Genomic DNA, 18,697 nt, shown 5'->3' with positions numbered 1-18,697 from the left:
GGTCAGTTATTTCATCCTTTACTTTCTTATGCTTCATCTTCTCTCTTCATACTACACCTTATAATCTTCTGTGGAAATCGTTTCTTTTTCTTTATTCTTTCCTGCTCTTCATAAGTTATGTATCGGTTTTGATGCTTTCTCATATTTGAGATAGTTATTAGCTTGTTTTTCACCATTTCCTCATTTGTAACATTGGACATTTTTCCCTCTTCTGCTTTCTCCATTCTTTTATGTTACAATGTATTGGTTACATATTTATTAATTTGGTATATACATGTTCCGATCTAGACTTACATGATGAATAGTTTTTAGAATTCTCTAATGAATTCTAGTTCTAGTTCATGTATCAGATATTTTTCCTTCTAAGTTAAGTATAATCAGTTATGTACTATTTTGGGGCTGGTTATGCTGATTGTTTTATCCCTCACGATGGTCCCCTTGCTCATCTTCCCATGTCCCCCCTGGTATGAATTTGGTCTTTTTCAGACCTTCCTTGTTGATTCTTCTCTTTCTTCTTCTGCCTACTTTCCTGCTTTCTCTTTCCTCTTCTTTCCTCTTCTCTCTTCGGATTTCCTCCTTGGATTCTTCCTGTTTTGTGTTGGTGGCTAGTGTTTGTTTTCAAGTTTTTTTGGTTGTTGTACATCCTCTATCAAATATAGAATATCATTTTTCCCTATTATTGGTTTTATGTCTGGATTGAATATACTTTCTCTTAATGTGAAAGGTTTAAATCATCCAGTAAAAAGGTCAAAGATATTAGATTACTGCAAATCTCTTTCTTCGGATCTAGTCCTTTTTCAAGAGACGAAGGTCTCTGCTAGGGAGGCGTCATTTTTGAAGAAAGAATGGGTTTCTGATGTTGCTTGTTCAGATGCTTGTGGCAAAAGAAATGGGGTAATTACTTTAGTTTCTAAACATTCTGGTTTGTCTATTGTTTCCTCTGAACAGGATACAGAGGGACGTTGGTTATTATCTAAGTTGTCTGATGGTAATGCTGATCTCTTTGTCATGAACATTTATGCCCCTAACAAGGATGATCCCTCTTTTTGGAAAGTAATCACCAAAAAGCTAAATCACACAATAGGCCCCAGCATAGACCCCAGCATTAGCCCCACCAGGAGCAGCCTCCTAGCTGCTCAGCCCATCTTTCCAACTGTCTCAGTCCCACACAGTATCTAAGCATTCCACCCACACTAACATTCTACGCGGAACACTGACACTGGCTGAGCAGCTAGGTACAGAATGAAGGGAACATAATAACATGACCTGAGGATACTACACACACCTCATTCTGGTAATCTTATTGTAGGTGGTGACTTTAATTTACCAATGGATCCTATCCTAGATAGGAATTCTGCATTTAATTTTCGTCCCCCTAAATCACATAAACAAATGCTCAATATGTGCTCTCTTATCCATCTTCAGGATGTCTGGCGTCTTCATAATCCCACTGGCAGTGATTTCTCCTTTTTTTCGTCTCCTCATTCGTCCTTTTCACGTATTGACTTTCTTTTGGTTCACTCCTCTCTTGTTCAATCTTCCTCATCTCCGCTTATTCACCCTATCTTGGTTTCGGACCATGCCGCGGTGACGTTCACACTTTTGTCCTTCACCCCTAGGGCGAGTCCTCGATCTTGGAGACTAAACACAGAAATATTACATGATGTTTCCGAGGTTCGAGAGTTTTCCCATGCTATTGAGTTGTTTTTCCGTGAGAATGTGGGTTCAGTTGATTCCCCTGTTGTGCTTTGGGACTCTTTTAAATGCACTTTCCGTGGTCAGGTCATTAAATGTATGTCAAAGAGGAACGCTGCCATCAGAAAGGAACTTACGGACTTAGCAGCGGAAATTAAAACTCAGGAATCTCTTTTTCGGCAATCTAAAGATAAATCTTGCCTTCAATCTATTAAGAATTTAAAATATACATATAATACTATAGTCACTAAGAGAGCTCATATAGGTCTTCAGGCTCAGAAATCTAAGAAGTTGCTGCTAAAAAACCGGGCTGGCAAGATGCTTGCGGCTACATTAAAGTTCCAAGATTCTTCTTATAAATCTTCACAAATCTCTGCTATTAATGATCATCTTGGTAAGAAAAAGTTTCAGACTACTGAAATTCTTGAGGTCTTTCGAGATTTTTATAATAAATTATATACCCCTTCTACTCAATCTTCTTTTGAACAATGCCAAGAGTTTTTAAAGACAGTTCCGGTGAAAACTATATCGGAGGCAGATAATATCTCTTTAAATGGCCCGATTACCTCTGACGAAATTATTTCTGCAATTAAAGCAACTCGCTCTGGTAAAGCTCCTGGTCCTGATGGATATCCTATTTTGTTTTATAAAACCTTTATACCTGAGATTGTGCCGCAGCTTCAATCCGTCTTTGATGCTTTTATTAAAGATGGCTCTGTGTCTGGCTCTGCTGCTGATGCTACTATTGTAGTAATCCCCAAAGAAGGAAAAGATCATTCGGATCCCAAAAATTTTCGTCCTATTTCTCTTCTTAACATGGAAGCTAAGATTTTTGCTAAAATATTAGCTAAACGTCTAGAATCCTTTATTCCTCTATTGGTTCATCCTTCCCAAACAGGTTTTGTGAAGGGTCGTCTTGCACGTGACAATATCCGCACTTTTTGTCACATTCTCGGTTCTGCCAAGCGCTCCAAGCTTCCGGCAGCGGCCTTGGCCCTTGATGCGGAAAAGGCCTTTGATAAGGTCTCTTGGCCTTTTCTACGAGCTGTTCTATGTGCACACAATCTTGGTGACTCCTTTATCCGTATGGTTATGTCTCTTTACTCCCAACCTAGAGCGAACATAAGAGTGAATGGAGCTACGTCGTCCTTTTTTAACCTTCGCCAAGGTACTAGGCAGGGATGTCCCTTGTCTCCTCTTTTATTTTTGTTATCTATTGATCCTCTTCTTAGAATGATTGACTCACATCCAGGTATTAAGGGGTTCTCTTTTGGGTCTCATCAGATTAAAACAGCTGCGTATGCAGATGATGTTCTCATTTTTTCTGATGATATTGCACTGGCCATCCCTGCTATTTCGGACACGATTTCTCTTTTTTCAAAAGTTTCAGGATACACTCTGAACAAAGATAAGACAGAGATGTTCCCCTTAAATGCTTACTGTTTCTCTTCTCATATGGGTTCGGCGGGATTTAAGTGGCAATCTAAACAGCTAAAATACCTGGGTATCTATTTTTGTTCCACTCTATATGCTACGGCTACTTATAATGAATCCCAAACTATTCTTAAGGTGAGACGTCTTTTAGAAACTTGGTCTCCGAAACATATTTCTTGGTGGGGCCGACTGCAGACTCTTAAAATGATGATCACACCTATTATTAATTTTGTTTCCTCTATGCTTCCAGTAAGGCTTTCTGATTCCTTCTTTCATGAACTTGACTTACTTACCTCCAAATTTCTATGGAATGACAGAAGGGCTAGGATTGCTTATAAATTTTTACGGAAATCTTATGATATGGGAGGCTGTAATTTTCCTGATTGGGGGAAATATCAAACTGCTTTTCTGGCGTCCCAGGGTGCCCTTTGGTTTTCTTCTCCATCTCTTCATGTTCCAGCATGGTTGACAATAGAACAGGAACTGGCATCCCCACTGCCGACTGCCTCTTTTTTAACCATGAATACCCTTTTTATTCCATTCTCTCGTTCTATTATTTTAGACACTATTGCTGCGGTTCGCAAGGTTGATAAAAGAGTAGCAATTCCACTGCATAAAACTAGATGGTCGTCTATTTGGCGGAATTCTAAAATTAAAATTAATATTGATCCAGAGTTGATGTCTTACTGGGCTGGGAAAGGTGTCTCACTTGTTAAACATCTCTATGATTCCAACAATGACCCTTCCCCTTTCTCATCCCTAGCTCAACAATTCTCTTTATCTAATTTAGACTTTTATACCTTTCTTAAGATAAAGGTAGCACTTGCTAAAAAGCACCTTCATCCTTCTTCCCCTATGATTACGCTTTTTCAGTTATGGATCAGGACTGGTCATGTTGCGTCTCGGATTTACAAATTCTTATCGTCCTCTTCACTTCCTTCTCAAACTGTCGCACAGCAAAAATGGCTACATCATTTTGATCATAGAGTTACCGATCATATCTCTTCTGATACCTGGCAAGATATTGGTAAATTTTCTCTTCGTAACAAAATCGCCCCCTCTTTAATGCAGTCTAAGTTTTTCTCTATTAATCTTCTTCACTGGACTCCCATTCGTTTGTATTCGCTAAATCTCAAAGAAGACAATCTGTGCTGGAGTTGTGGGCTTTTACCAGGCGATTTTCAACATATGTTCCTTGATTGCTCCCTTCTCCAACCCTTTTGGGATTTAATTCACAAACACCTCATGCTCATCTTTAATATTAAATTCCAACTTTCTTTTCCATTAATCCTTTTAGGTCCGTTGGCGGCCCCAGTCCCTCTGCCTTTAGATCCCATGGAGTTACAGTTGCTGGATCTCTTATTGACTATTGCAGTCAAAGTAATTCTCATGGAGTGGAAATCCTTTTCATCCGTCTCTTACCATACTTGGTGGGCTTGGGTTTCCTTTCTACGAAGTGCTCATACGTCAGTTGACCATGCTCATCTCTCTCCTTCTATATCTACTGGTGTTTGGAAAGCCTTAGATTCGTACATGGTGTTGGCCTCCGAGGGGTTGGTGGAGCAATATCCCTTTGATTTGTCTCTTTAGTGTTGTCTTGTGTGTCGGGTGAATCCTTTGGAAATCCTCTCCTCTTCCTTTTTTCCTCCCTGTCTCTCTTTTTCTTTCTTCATCTCTTTCCTACCTTTTCCGTCTTTTCTTTCTTCCTCTCTTTTCTTTCTTCTTATCCCTATTTTGCTATCTGATGGTGATACTTTTGATAATTATCTTTGCCGGATATCAATTTGTTTCGTCTCTCCTTAATTAATTTATTTATCTGATATCTGCGGATTAATGAATGACAATGATTTGATTTCCTATTATTTAATTTTATTCTAACATATTTATTGCCTTTGTCTGATATCAATTGTATCACTTTTGCTTGTATCTCATGTCCGTATTTGCTTCTTTAAAATAATAAAATTCTTTTGAAATAAAACTCATTGATTGATTGTTGACCCCTATTGACACACTGAATTTTCTGTGGCAGAGCACCACATGATTTTTTATCTGAATACATTCATTCAGTCATGTTCCTTCATGTATTTTTGGTTTAGACCCATGCTAATCTTTAGACTTGGAACTTACATTTGAGTTCAACGTTGTGCTACCTATTATGTACATCTGGTCATTTAAAAGGTAAAGTTGTTTCAAGCTCTCCATTGCCACGCACTGATGCCACCTGTAGCAATGAATAAGAAAATAACAACCTATTTATTACGTCTTTGGGACACTGCATATGTTGGCTTTTTATCCAGTGGGACATTTGATTTAACTTGCTACTGATGTGGAATCTTTATGATACTCATCAAAGTGTATCATACATGCACAATGATCTATGGAGTGTACCACAAGAGGAATCCCTTGCACCATTGCAGACTAACTTTTATATGCTGCTACTATCAGAGAATGTTAAATAACTTCAGCTTTGCATCCAGATTTATAGAATTGACACCCAGGTCCATAAGTGAGTGGACAGTGAAATGAGGAACTAGAAGAGGTCAACTTCTGTTTAAAGGAGAACTGTTTGTTTGAAAGATGCAAAACCAAGGTCATGGTCATCAGTGTCCCCAAAGCAGAGCCAATTCAGTTTAATGATCCTTCAGGATCAATCTTGAGTGGAATTTGTAATTGTTTACTCACATTTCTTCCATAAAATAAAAAAATAAATAACCTTGTGCTCTTAAAAACAAGTAATTGACTGATGCGTTCGCGCTAGTTGTCATTAGCCTTGATTATTGCACTATAGACTAAAAATGAAATTCAAACTGACTGCAACATGTGCTGGACTAAAATAGCCAGATGAACCTGAACTTGGAAAAGAACAACTCCATTAAAGCTGCCAGTTAGCGGTGAATGCCAGAAATAAATTCAAAATTTCCCTATACCAGACTCAGATTATAATACTGGTGCAAGGCTTTTGCCTATCAGCAACCACTGACAGACAGACCAGGTATTCTGGAGAAACATCTAAGAGACACCAACAATGTTTAACACCTTAAATACAGGAGTTGTGAAGTTCATGTCTTCCACACTATCACTGTAGTGTGGAGAGCATGAATATCACATTTCTGCACTATGGGCAGGGAATCCTCTGGAACAATCACCGGAGGAAATCTTTTGAAACCACCACCTCAGGATTTTGAGGGAGAGCTTCTCTGCCAACCTGAGCCTTTTTGTGACTGATGACCAGCATGCATGGCCTTTTGATGTCACTACCAAGGAATGTGAAAGTAAAATTAGCTGTGCTGCTCCTTTTACTTTTACTGCAATCAGTGCTCTGGGGCACACTAGCTGCTGATCACAAAAGGAGAGGTATCATTGGAAAGGGGTGATTCTCCCTGTTCCAATGATATCTCTCCCTTGCGTGTTCCTGCTTGGAGATCTCTGCAGGAGGGTTATCCCGGAGCATGGGTCTACCCACCAGACCAGCAGGGAGTTTTAAATATGATAGAAGAGACCTCCTAGCTCAGACAATTACATCCTCATCCAATAAGGTCCTGTTAGTATGTCTGGTTTCCTGGGGGATAGTTTGGAGGAGCTTACATCATTCTACCCACCCCAGAGGCAGCAGAAAGTCCTCTAGATACCAGAGGAGTTAATATCAATTAAAGTAATGAGTTGAGTGCCACAGTGTCCTTTCAAAAGGCTGTAACCCCACCCTTAAAGGGCAAGCAGGCTATAAGAAAAAGAATGTCATGGAGGATATCCCAAACCAGCATTGGGACACACCCTTATCCCAAAAGTAGTCTTTCTGGCCCTTCTGAGGGTGGGGCAGTGAGAAAGAAAGCCCACTAGATGCACAGAAAAGTGTTTTTTAAAAATAGAAAGAGGTGGGGGCTGGCCATCCTGGCATCGAGCCATAACCCTACCCCTAAAATCTCATCTGTTTTTCTGTACACTGAGGGGAAGATTTGGGGTTTATCTCAAATCTGCCTTCGCGGGATAGGGTAGAGGCTGCACTGGATATCAAAGATAGATGTAAAAGAAGAGGGTGCTGACTGTCTCATCCTGTCATCTGGCTGCTTCCCTCCCCTCTAAACCTGCCCGCCTTGAGTTGGTTGATTTCTCTGGGTGACCTTGTACCCAAATACCACAGCTACCTACTTCACCAGAAATATTAAAATTGAATGGAAGAATATTTTTGCCCCAACATTGTATTTGTGAACCTTTCCTGTAGTGAGTGACTGGACCAGACACACATAAGGGGTACAGATGTGAGAATGCGAGGTTGTAGGACTTTTGTGGGCCCCAACAGATTCTGCAACTTTCCATCACTGAAGTGTAAGGAAACCTGATGATTTGTGCCAAAGTTTGACATTTGCAGGGCATTCTGTGTAAGAAATAGCAGTTGGGTCCATACAAGCCACACCAACCTGGACTGCCGCATGTGTCTAGCTTTCAGGTATGTCTGTGTTTGTAAGGTTTTCCTGTGTGCTGTCCAGACAACAGTTCCAAATAATGCAAGCATCCACATCCCCAAAACATTGCCTTTTGTGCTGTTTCCTATAGTGGGTGATAAACTCACCCACATAAGTGGGGTACTATTTTTATTGGGAGAAGTGTAGCAATGCTGAATGGTAGGTTGATGTTTGCAGGGAATTTTAGGAAAGAAAAAGACGTCAACTCAGGCCACATCACTGTGGACTCTTTTAGCTGTTTTGTATAAAAAAATGTCTGTGATTGGTATTTTTCTCTGAGTGCCAGCCAACCACGGTCCCAAATACTGCAACTACCCATATCCCCAGAAAGATTGAAATTTTAAGAAAAGATCTTACTGCCTCCATTTTTCCTTTTGGGATCTTTCCTGTCAGAGGTGATAGATACACCCACACAAGTGCACTGTTTTATTTAGAGAATGGTGGGAACACTCAATTCAGTCCAATTCAATAAAACGTTCTTTGGAAGCATTATAGCATCCATAAAAGTGTCTCTTAGTGCAAACAAGCATTGAGAATATACAATTCATAACATGCACAAGAGAAATATACACATAAAAATACAATAAAATATGATCAGAAGAGCCATAATAGCAGCAGTAAGTTTCGGAAAGCATAGAACTACGTGGTCGTGCAGCAGATTTTAGGAAAGACCTAACTTGAAAAACAGCTTCTTCATTCATTAATAGTACTAAAAATCTAAAAGTGGGTCTACATTAGTCAATATTGCATCAATACTTTTTTTTTTTTAAATGGGATTTAAAGGAGTCTGGTGTACCTTACATAACATCTGCAAAAAAAAACATAAAATGGAACATGGATTGGCCAGATCGGGACAAGGCTTGGCTACAAGATTTTGTGCAAAGCCAAAGGGGCAGCAGAGCAAATATTTCATGGTGTCTGATGTAAAATGAAAAATCAAAGAATGTTCCCAGTGACCGTGGGCACACCAAATGTAGTCGGTAGTACGATCAGAATCGCTCAAGTTGAGATATCTAATCATATTAGGCTTCCCCTCCAAGTCCCTAGCCACTGAACTGAGATTTCTCAGAGTTATAAAAATGCAGTGGCCACAGTCTTCTTATTTACACAGGGACACAATAATGGATCCAAAAAAGTAGAACCTCTATCTAAAGAGAGACAGTCCATTATATCTCTTGATACGGCAGCGTCAAGATTTCTCCTAATTGTGAGCCACAATAAGACTGGCCGCACCCTAATGAGATCTCCTATGTAAGGGAGACCAAGTTCTTTATGATAAATAAAATGTGAGTCTGATATGGGAACAGATAAGAGCTTTCTGCAAAATCTGTTCTCTTCACGCTGGAATGCCAAACAGTTAGAGATCCCACATACCTCAGCCACAATACATAGTAATTGGTAAGCATTGCTTCTTGTATATTTGTAACAGGGGGGCAAGAGAAGCACCCTGCAGGTTGTCGGAGGCTGCATAACGACCCATTGACCATGGAGAATTTTGGTAGAATCGTGCACAATATTGGGAGACCATGACCCATGAGCAGAAAAAATAATGCCTAGATATGGAAAGGTATTATTACTGCTCAAGCAATGAGTGCCAATTGTCTTATTCAAAAGGGGTTTGCAATTAGGGCCTCAGTACATAATGGGAGACTTAGTAATTAAGTCTGTGGATCAAAAGAGGCCATAAAATCAACAAATGCATGCACTAACTGACGTAGTGCCCTTAGCGGGAACGCCATAAGCACTGCGTCATCTGAGTAAAGGATTGTGGCGAGCAGCTTGCCTCTGAAAATGTGCACATCTAGAGTGGCATGTACTAAGAAAGAGAGAAGATTCTTAATATAAATGATAAATAAAAGTGGGGCCAGCACACATCCCTGCCTCGGTCCACAATGAATGCCTATGTATCCTGACAACACCTCCTGCATGCTAATACAAACCGTTGTCCTCATGTCCTTACATAGATAAGCAAGAAAACACTCAACAGTGGAACATGTGCTACTATCTGTTTGATTTTCTCTCTATTTTTGGCTTCCAAATCTATGTCAGCATGCATGAGAGAACTCATTTTGCGAAACACCCTTCGGTCGCATGATATCATGGGTAATCCCAAGATCAGCATCATTTGAATAACCACTATTCCTAAACTCAGATTCTTGGGTGGGATTAAAAATTGCACAGCTTTCCTTCATATAATTTTTCCATTCATACATTTTTACCCTAAAAATTGATACATTGTCTGAACTCAGTGAAAAATCATTATAAGCTGCATGTTGGAAATTTTCGCTTCCAGCAGGGTTACCCTAAAGTCTTTCATTCTTTTACTAAACCAGTTGGTTGGCCCTAGGACTCTGTGCACTTTACTCCTGCTAACCAGTGATAAAGTGCATGTGCTCTCCCTCCTAAACATGGTAAAATTGGCATATACCTAATTGGCACATTTAATTTACTTATAAGGCCATAGTATATTGTACCACGTGTACCGAGGGAACAATATACTATGGCCTTAACAAATCATGTTTTATGAATTATATTATGGCAAAAAGAAAGCTCTGCTACACATGATGATTGCCCAAGCAAACCATGACAAGTGCAAAAGTAGAGAGCTAATCAGTTCAAGGAAAAGGATTGGTGTATCAACAAGTTATAATGACACAGTACGGAATGGGACCTTGTTAGCAGCTCATGCTGTAAAATCTTGTGAATCCGACAGCACACCACTTCCAAGTAACTTTACTAGGAAAGGATTTATAATTGCTGCTCTTGATAATTTTAATTTTGAAGACAGCTCTTCTTTGTCTGGAACATCCAGCACACATGATACTGCCATGGTGCTTTTTCAAGACTGTGCCAATGAAGTAGCCACTGGAAAACAAACTGTGTCAGCTGTAGACATAAACAAACGAAGCTGCACACTTATAGCCCAACTGCCTTGCCAATGTGTGCAAAATCACTACAAGCCATCAACACGTCCCAGTCTACCTGAAAGTTTCAAAGTGGCTGAGGACATGGATCTTCTTCTACCTTATGCTGTGGACTGCAAAACTGATTTAACTGAATTTATCATATCGCTTATTCAGTGCAAACTGATGGATGAAGAAAGGTCAGTTCCTCCGTGGGCTAGAACTCATGCTCCAATTTCCCATAACACAGTCCCACTGAAGAAGTGTGGGTTTTTATCACAAGCTGCACAACAGTGTACACAGCTCTAAAAGATTTCCAAAATGTGCGTGCTCAGCTTGAAAACCAGCCTATCCTGCCAATTTTCTGCGATGAAGGTGTTTTCTGTATTGTAGATGACATTCGTATGAGCAATCCAGTAGAATTTGATGATCTTTATCCAATGATGGGTGTTTTCCACATGACAAAAGTTGCGCTGCTGTGTGCAGGAAGTTATCTCAGTGGATGTGGCACAGAGGATGCACTTATTGAGTCTGAAATCTTTGGAAGCAAAACTGCCCAGTCAGTACTGAGCGGAATTCATTATGTAAGTTTGTTACAAGGTATGCTCATCATATCTGAGCCTTTAGTAACATTGCACTGAAATGATTTCTGGAACAAGAATGACAAATTAGGTTTTGCATATCCTATATTAAAAGTAAACAAGGCACAGGGTTCACTTCATTCAAAAGACAGAATGCAAAGCCAGGCAATATTCAATACATCTGACAACCAAGTTCATAGATTTTGCCAATGAATGTAAAGAAAAATAAGAACTTTGCGAGTACTGGGGAAATGTTTTACAAATGATAGCTCAAGTACACATCTTGGCACATGATGATTGGGAAGGTGATTGGAAGCTGCAGGGGAAGTTTGTGCAGTCACTGATTACTGGATTCCGCGAATTCGACTGCACAAAATACCTGAGATATGGGTCCTGGTATTCAGGAATAGTGAAGACGCTAGTGATGGAAAAACCATACTTCTACTGAAAATGTATCCAAATACATTTTGTGGTGAAAAACAGAGCTGTGTTTCCAGATATGAAACAGATGATCCAGAGATCACTGAAAAGCTCCAAGGGAATTGTTGGTCAGACACGTAAAAGTGAATAAGTTGCTCAATGGCAGCTAGTTGACCATGAAGTCCTTTCTATTTGAAATGTTTTCAGAGAAACCTGTAAGAAAGATAGGCAACAGTTTTAATAAACATCTTGACAGCCTTCTTCATTTCATGCAGCAGCAAGAAAACCATTTGAAATGACTGAGCCTGTGTGACATCTCAACTCCATGAGAAAAACAATATGTGAATAACTATATGAAGGCACGTCTACTAGAAGTCCTGGAGCATGGATCGAAACTATACGCAGAACTGAATCAGGAGAAAGTTGTTTAGCAAGACAAAAAGCTGCTTGACATAATCACTAAAGCTAACCTTCCATGCTTTAATTGCCACAGTAAGACTTTCATCCAGCCAGCCACTAAAAACAGGTTACAAAAAAACAGCTTTCGCAAGCACATAGATAGATGGATGTAGCAAAAGATAGGGGTACATTTATCTACGACATTCGGTCACATGATCTTTTTCCAACAAACCCATTATTTGATGGAGATGCTGCAACCAAACCAGTGAAGTACAAACTCGATTAAGAGCTTGAAAAAAACTTTCACCTGAAGAATTTCAATTCGAAAAGATGTTCTCATTGAAAACTGCTGTTGTTGTGGACTATATGATCCCAATTGAGAATGGTCAGATTTCATCCATGCAAACCTTCGAAAAGGTTGTTCAGACTGTTCTACAGATATCTAAGTCAATGTGCACCTTGCAAGAACTGCACATTGTCTTTGATAGTTATCTTCAACTATCTGTCAAAGAATGGGAGAGAATCAGATTAATGTTTACAAGTGGACACCTGTACCTGTGCAACTTGATAAATTCTGGTCATCAACATTGAACAAGTTGAACTTGGAGATCTTAACTCACCAAAACATTGCTGATGCTTCAGTGAATACTGAATTTCCAATTATTGCAAGTGGAATGATTGTCAATGAGGAGTTGGTGCCTGCAGAACTATATTCAAAAGGTATGGGCCATAGTGTTAAAAAACTTAACAGCAAATTGGAGGAAGCTGACATTCGTGTTGTGCCACATGTTGAGTGGGCTGTTCGTAATGGTTCCAATTGAGTCATTGTACTGTCAAAAGAAACAGATGTTATTATTGTGCTACTTATATTTGTTGCAATGTTCTTAAGTCAAGGATTGTCAGAGTTATGGATACATTATGGAACAGGCAAAAAAAGAAAATCCTGCTTCATATTCTGTACAAGAAACATGACCCAGAGATGTACAGTGTTCTTATCAAGGCACAGGTGATGGCACTATGAGCAAAATTGGAACAAAGCTTGGAGCTTTAACTGCAGAACCTCTGAAGTTTCTAAAAGGACTTGCTTAGACAGCAGAAGAATGTGACTTTAAGGACATAGAAACATACTTTGTGAGTGGAAAACGAGTTCTGTCACACATTTGACGATCTTCCGTACAGTGAGTTCAAGAGGTCAGTCCCTCTAAGTGACCTTCCACTGACGTCATATTCTGTGCATGGACACATTAAAAGCGGGTTCTACTTGATCAGATGAGGTGTAAATGTTTTGGATCATGCATATATAGAAAAAGATTGGTGTGAAATTGGTTGGGAAGATTTTTATGGAGTGCTAAAACCTATGACATTTCTAAAACCACTACCCACAGAACTTACACTACATGTACTTGCATAACCTGTGCTCCAAAAGCATGTCCCTGTCGATATGCTCTTCTCAAATGTTCAACCTTCTGCAAATGTACCACAAGCAATTGCCTAACAAATAAGTAAAGTGAACTATGAAAATGTGTCTAAAACAGGAGTGATAAACATTATTTTTTTTCATATTCAGATCATAACAATTTTTGGTGTATACATAAAAGGATTAAAAACCATTATTATTTGTTTAATTTCTATATATGTCTCTTATTCCTCTATTATAGCCACCATTCTGGAAAATGGTGCAAGGGCTGGTCTGAGGGGTTATTTTTTGTCTCTATTAGACTACTTGACCCTCAAAACCCATGCTTTGACACCAAAATGAAGTATATAGGTCTCATGGTTCCTGAAATATTACAACATCACAGCAACACATCCACCATTTTAAAAACGGCCAGAAAAATTCGGCCCGGATCAACAATGTCTACCCAAGCTAAATTACTTCTCTAGTGATTCAAAAACACAAATGAAAAATGAAAATTTCTGGACAACTATTTTTTCACTGAGGCATATCAGGGAACCAGGATGACATGTACTGGCAGCGAAAACCCTACAAAATTGTTTCTGACGGTGGCAAGGCTGTCTCTCCCATAGGTTAACACTGGTTTACACTATGTTCTGTAATACATTCACAATTCAGTTTGAGAATAGCTGGCAAAATGGTTCAAGGCCTATTTTAATATTAATTGAATATCCAAATTAATGGTGAAGTCAGATTTGATATTGCTATTTTGGAAATTACACTTTTTAGAAAGTTGTCAATTTCCTGCCTAAAACAAAAGGCTTTCCTTTTGTCAGTGTCTATCTGTCACCTAACCACTGATGGCTACCCCGTGGTGAGTTGTGTATTGCCCTTAGATAGTGGACATAGAGTGGACATAGAGAATGGGGAGTGGGATTCCTTTCTTGAAAGGATGGCATGGGGAACAGTGCCCCACCCCTTCCTGAGCTTCAAAGGATGCCTACCTTGTCAATGGCAGATGAAGCTCTCGCCTCAGCCTCTCCCCCCTTTATCTCTCTAGTCGGGATGGCATCAATCCCAGGGTGGGTAGAGGAACTGACCAGAGCTGGTTTTGGTTGGGAAAAGGTTTGAACTCAAACCCACAGACTGGCACTGAGTATAAAAGTGGACCCCACAGACTTCTTCTCAGAATCCTTTGGGCATGTGAAGATCAGAAGAACAAATACCCTGCTGTCTGAAAACTGAAGGAAGACTGGACCTGTTTGCCTCGAACCCAGGACCCCACAAGTGATCCCTGAGGGTCTGGTGGCTGACCTCCAGTTTGAACTACAGGTACACAAAAAGGTTCCAGTGTCCTTTCACTGCAGCTGCCCAGTTGACCAGTACCAACTGCCTTGGACCCCGCCGCTGACCTCTGTTGGAGTGAGTCGTAACCCCCCCCAAGTGGTGCTATTGAGTTCCTGGACCTTGGCTGGTGTTATAGTGTACACCTCCTGTCCCCTAACTGCAAGAAATGGGGCTTACAAACTTTTTGCCAACTTCCTGCCTGGTGACCCGTCAGAAACTGGGACTCCCTTCAAAATCACAGCCTTCAATGTTGAATCGCCAGTGGTCTCAGCTTTGCTTTGCTCTGCTGAAGGAGATCTGATGTCTAGAAAAGTTTCTAAGTCTGAATGTAGAGGGCTTCATCTGGACTAAGGCTGAGCACCAACCCCTTAATGTCAAGTCCTTCTTGGACACAGACTTGAGACTTTGCCACCTTCGTTGACGAGCACACCGGGACACTGCTCTTCCACAACCTGCCATTGTAGAGCCCTGCTTTGGGTTCAGCTTTCCTCGCTGATCCACTCATCAACAACCACTTTTTCTTCATAAAAAAGTAACTAACTTCGAAGGTATTCTATTCACTGAGATGAACCTGGACCCTAAATCTGACCCACACTCCATCACGATTGGCCTAAGCTTTTGACCTGGCCTAGCACAACCCAGCATTTTACGCTTTGTGGTGCTATTTTTAATTCAAGCTTTCATGTCTCTCAGACTATTATTTTGTTGTTATGTTGTCATTTTATTCATTAAAATTTACTCAATTCGTTATGGATTTTTCACAAAATTACTACATCAATACTTTTTACATTGCTTCTAAGTGATTGTAGTACTGAATATCAACACTAACAATATTGTGGCATACTAATATCGAGGACAGAATATCAAGGGACAAAATATTGAAAAGTAAGAGTATAGAGAGAAGTGTAGATGTGCGATTCCTAACTCCACATCTACGTACCTGAAGATATAGGTACAGTGTTGGTACGTAGATGTGGAGTTAGGAATATAAAAACTAGATTTACCTGTTGATATTTTGTATTCAATATCCTGTCCTCGATATTTTGTCCATCGATATTGTTGATTGATATTCAGGGGAAACACCCCTTTAAGTTAAGCCTAATTGCTTTGTGCCAAGCTCCCAGAGGGTTAAGCAAAGGTTTATTTAGCGATTTTCGTGGTTTACCATGAGAAGGACTATGATTATTACTTGAGGTGGGTTCTCGCCCCCCCTCAACTGATACTCCAATTTCTTACACATCAGCTCAGTTGAATGGAAAATCCATGAACAATATACACCAATAACCACAAGCTATATTGAAAATGTTTTCTACATTCCATAAATGTTTCTTTTCTGAGTTCACCTTTGAGTTTCACACATTTTACCTCGGCGGAAAGCAAATAGAAACAGCAAAATAGGAATTTAGAGATTTTTACAACTCTACCTGTTCCTGAAAGTTGGGAAGAGAGCAATCTTAGTACAGCAAACCATTTGATAATGCCATCATTAGAAAAAAGACACTCTCTTGCACAGTACTTTTTTCCCATTTTCTAAATAAACGTTCAAAATATTAGTATTTTGGCTGTTTGCAAAGGTGATCTCCTAATGAGGCCCTTACGGTGTTTGGACACAATATCAAATAAAAAATCTTGTGACACACAAATATTGTGTCAAGAATATTGTGACATCTAAACAATCATGGACAGAAATTTAGAAGGTAAGAATATCAATTTTAGGGTTGTTTTTAATATTCTTGGAAAATATGTTGTTTTCTAAATTATTGTTGTATATAATATATTGTTTAGGATAATTGTCTTCTTTTGTACTATTTAGATAGTGTTGTATGAAAGTGTTTTGTGTTCCATTTTTGTTTCTAATTTATTTAATGTAATATGTAAATAGTATATTATTTTTTTAAGTTATTAATTAGACTACTTTTTGTTTTTATAAGTTTTATGTTATGTTATGTTAGCAGGTATTTATAGAGCACACAGCTACTCCAGGGAGTGTCCCGGCACTATGGAAGACCACCAACGCAGAATCCAGCCAAATCTACTGATGAAAAAGCCATGTTTTTAGTTTCCTCCTGGAGTTAAGGCGATCCTGCACCTGTCTGAGAGAGAAGGGCAGGCTATTGCAAAGGTGTGAGACCACCACTTGAAAAGATCTGCCCCCTATCACGGAGTGCAGGAACCTTGGGGTAGCGGTCAGAAACTGGACAGAAGACCAATGGGTTAGTTGTGGTGTATAGTGCTGGAGCCTTTCCCCAAGATATGGGGCCCCTATCTTATGGAAGGCTTTAAAGACCAACACTAACGCTTTCAAATGAATCCTTTTCCGAACCGGAAGCCAGTGTAAGAAAGACAGAAGAGGGGTCGTTCATGATCTCGGCCCTACCAAGAGAATGGCTCTGGCCGCCAAATTCTCGATTACCTGTAGGCGGACAAGTAGATAATCAGGAAGGCCTAAGTACAGGGCATTTACATTGTCCAGTCTCGATACCACCAAGGCCTGGACTACCGTCTTCATGTGAGAGACTGGAAGCAGGGGGAGAAAGTTCCTTAGCATTCTCAGTAACCCAAAACAGGTCCCGGCCACTGATTGAATCTGAGCCTTCATAGAAAGGGAATCATCCAATTTGACCCCAAGATTTTTCACGATGCTGACTGAAGGAGCGGGGGGGACATGTCTGGCGGTCACAATTGGTGCCATGCTGCACAGGGATGGGAGCTGAAGAAAATAATCTCTGACATTTCAGAGTTGCACTTCAATTGATTTTGCCTGAGCCAGTAGAACACCTCTGACAGACAGGTGTTAATCTCATTGCCATTGAACTCAGCACCCTTCTCACAAGTGAACAGCAATTGCGTGTCATCAGCATACAACACTATTTTAGCACCGTTTTTCTTGGCGAGGAGGACAAAAGGGGCCATATACAGGTTGAACAGTGTTGAGCTGAGGATCCATCAATTCATGGGGGGGGGTGGAAGCCGAGAAAGGACGGTTGTTTAAGAAGGAATTGAACCATCTAAGTATAGTGCCTCCAATACCTCCCTCCTGGAGTCTTCTTAATAGTCCGATGTGGGGCACGGTATCAAAGGCCGCGGAGAGGTCCAGCAGCACCAAAACCGCGTTGCCCCCTTTGTCAAGTGTAGCTTTTATGGTTTCAGCTACTTCTAATAGGGCCGTTTCCGTGCTGAAATTTGCTCTGAAGCTCGACTGGCTCAGGTGCAGAAGATTGTTGGCCTCCACGTAAGGTGATCTCCTAATGAGGCCCTTACGGTGTTTGGACACAATATCAAATAAAAAATCTTGTGACACACAAATATTGTGTCAAGAATATTGTGACATCTAAACAATCATGCACAGAAATTTAGAAGGTAAGAATATCAATTTTAGGGTTGTTTTTAATATTCTTGGAAAATATGTTGTTTTCTAAATTATTGTTGTATATAATATATTGTTTAGGATAATTGTCTTCTTTTGTACTATTTAGATAGTGTTGTATGAAAGTGTTTTGTGTTCCATTTTTGTTTCTAATTTATTTAATGTAATATGTAAATAGTATATTATTTTTTAAGTTATTAATTAGACTACTTTTTGTTTTTATAAGTTTTATGTTATGTTATGTTAGCAGGTATTTATAGAGCACACAGCTACTCCAGGGAGTGTCCCGAACTATGGAAGACCACCAACGCAGAATCCAGCCAAATCTACTGATGAAAAAGCCATGTTTTTAGTTTCCTCCTGGAGTTAAGGCGATCCTGCACCTGTCTGAGAGAGAAGGGCAGGCTATTGCAAAGGTGTGAGACCACCACTTGAAAAGATCTGCCCCCTATCCCGGAGTGCAGGAACCTTGGGGTAGCGGTCAGAAACTGGACAGAAGACCAATGGGTTAGTTGTGGTGTATAGTGCTGGAGCCTTTCCCCAAGATATGGGGCCCCTATCTTATGGAAGGCTTTAAAGACCAACACTAACGCTTTCAAATGAATCCTTTTCCGAACCGGAAGCCAGTGTAAGAAAGACAGAAGAGGGGTCGTTCATGATCTCGGCCCTACCAAGAGAATGGCTCTGGCCGCCAA

Source organism: Triturus cristatus, chromosome 5_2, assembly GCF_964204655.1.
Source record: "Triturus cristatus chromosome 5_2, aTriCri1.1, whole genome shotgun sequence".
Lineage (NCBI taxonomy): Eukaryota > Metazoa > Chordata > Amphibia > Caudata > Salamandridae > Triturus > Triturus cristatus.
Note: the sequence above shows the minus strand (reverse complement) of the source record.